We start from the raw sequence: 2119 nt of genomic DNA, 5'->3' as shown, positions 1-2119 counted from the left end.
TTGTTCTTCCTCTTCTCCTTCTGGCACTCCTATAATTCAGATGTTGGAACATTTCAAGATGTCCCGGAGGTTCCTAAGCCTCTCCTCATTTTTCCGAATTTCTGTTTCTTCATTCTTTTCTGGTTGGATGTTTGTTTCTTCCTCTGGTCCTCACCATTGATTTGAGTCCCAGTTTCCTTCACATCACTATTGGTTCCCTGTACATTTTCCTTTGTTTCTCTCAGCATAGGCTTCATTTTTTCATCTACTTTTCAAACAGATTCAACCAATTCTGTGAGCATATTGATAACCAGTGGTTTGAACTGTGCATCCGATAGGTTAGCTATCTCTTCCTCGCTTAGTTGTATTTTTTCTGGACCTTTGAAGTGTTCTGTCATTTGGGCCATTTTTTTTTCTTTTTTTTTTTTTGTCTTGGCGCGTCTGTTACTTTAAGGGGCGAAGCCTTAGGTGTTCACCAGGGCGGGGTAAAGCTGGTTGCTGTGCTGTGATGCTGTACCTGGGGGAGTTGCCCAGAGGGAACAATGGTGCCCGCTTCACTCTCCTCTGGATTTCAATCTTTCACTCAGATACCCGCAATCAAACTGGGCCCCTCTGGTGCTGGTTCCTGAGTGGGTGGGCTTGCGCACACTCTAGGCCCCTGTGGGTCTCTCCAATGACCTCTCCCGTGAGGCTGGGAGTCTCTCCTGCTGCCACCCCAACCACCACGGGATTTTTCAATCAAAGGTTTGAGGCTTTATTTCCCCGAGCTATAGCCCTGGGTTGCGTGGTCTGCTTCGCTCCCTGCGGTTCGTCTTTCGTCGGGTTTATCTATGTTCGAATGTGGGGCTGCAGTGTGGTACCTGCACTCTGCCTGCTCCGCTCTCCACCACTCCAAGTCCGGCCCTCTTGGTTTATCTGCCCGAATGTGTGGCTGCAGGGCCTGCTAGTGCTCAGACTGTCTGCCCCGGTCTTCCCACACTCCGCCAGTCTTGGTCCGCCACAGCTACAGGAGTCCTCTCCACCCGGGTGCCCTTCTCCGCCCCTCCTACCGGTCTAGATGAATTTTATTTTTTATTTCCCTGTTGTCGGACCCCCTTGCCATTCAATTCTCTGTCAGTTCTGATTGTGTGAGGAGGCGCAGTGTGTCTACCTACGCCGCCATCTTGGTTCTCTCAATATTTTCTTTTTTTTTATTGTTGTTCAAACGCACATGTCTGCCATCTCCCCCATCTCTCCCTACACCTCAGGCATCCCCACCTCCCTCCCCTGATTCCAACCCCCCCTTGCTTTTGTCCATGTTTCCTTTATAGTGGTTCCTGAAAACACTTCACCCTTTTCCCCAATAACCCCTCCCATCTTCCCTCTGGTTACTTTCCATTTGTTCTTAATTTTACTGTGTCTGGTTATATTTTGCTTGCTTGTTTGTTTTCTTGATTAGGTTGCACTTACATGTGAGATCATATGGTACTTATCTTTCACCACCTGGCTTATTTCACTTAGCATAATGCTCTCAAGTTCCATCCATGTTGTCACAAATGATAGGAGCTCCATTCTTTCTGCTGCATAGTATTCCACTGGGCAAATATATACCACAGTTTTTTTATCCATTAATTTACTGACAGGTACTTGGGTTGTTTCCAGGACTTGTCTATTGTAAATTGTGCTGCTATGAACACTGGGGTGCATGGGTTCTTATAGATTGGTGACTCAGGGTTCTTAGGATGTAACCCCAGCAGTGGAATTGCTGAGTCAAAAGGCAGTTCCAGTGCTTGCTTCGGCAGCACATATACTAAAATTGGAATGATACAGAGAAGATTAGCATAGCCCATGTGCAAGGATGACACGCAAATTCGTGAATTGTTCCATATTTTTTAAATGTCAGCTCAAGAACAGTGAGCACAGGAGATTAAGGAGATAGCACCACTGAATCCCATTGGCATTCTACCATAGAAGCTCATATCATAAACCCTGGGAGTCAGAATAGATCAATTTAAGAAGCACAGGCTAACAAGAAGAGTATCACAAACAATTGGAAGAAAAAGAAACAATCAACATGTGAAAGAAAAGGAGGAAGCCTCTAAAAAAATGCTAACTGAAAAAGAGGCAACTCAACTATCAGATACTGAGTTCAAAGCAATGG

General features: G+C 45.7%; 1 non-coding gene across 1 annotated transcript; it reads left to right on the top strand.

Moving 5' to 3' along the window:
• The first annotated feature begins 1744 nt into the window (after positions 1–1744).
• LOC128781296 (U6 spliceosomal RNA) lies at positions 1745–1851 on the top strand. Its single transcript, XR_008427222.1, has one exon. It is a non-coding gene; the product is annotated as a U6 spliceosomal RNA (small nuclear RNA).
• The last annotated feature ends 268 nt before the right edge of the window (positions 1852–2119 follow it).

Source organism: Desmodus rotundus, chromosome 6 (genome assembly GCF_022682495.2).
Source record: "Desmodus rotundus isolate HL8 chromosome 6, HLdesRot8A.1, whole genome shotgun sequence".
Taxonomy (NCBI): Eukaryota; Metazoa; Chordata; class Mammalia; order Chiroptera; family Phyllostomidae; genus Desmodus; species Desmodus rotundus.
The sequence above is the reverse complement of the archived record's forward strand: the minus strand, read 5'-3'. Positions and strand labels throughout refer to the sequence as shown.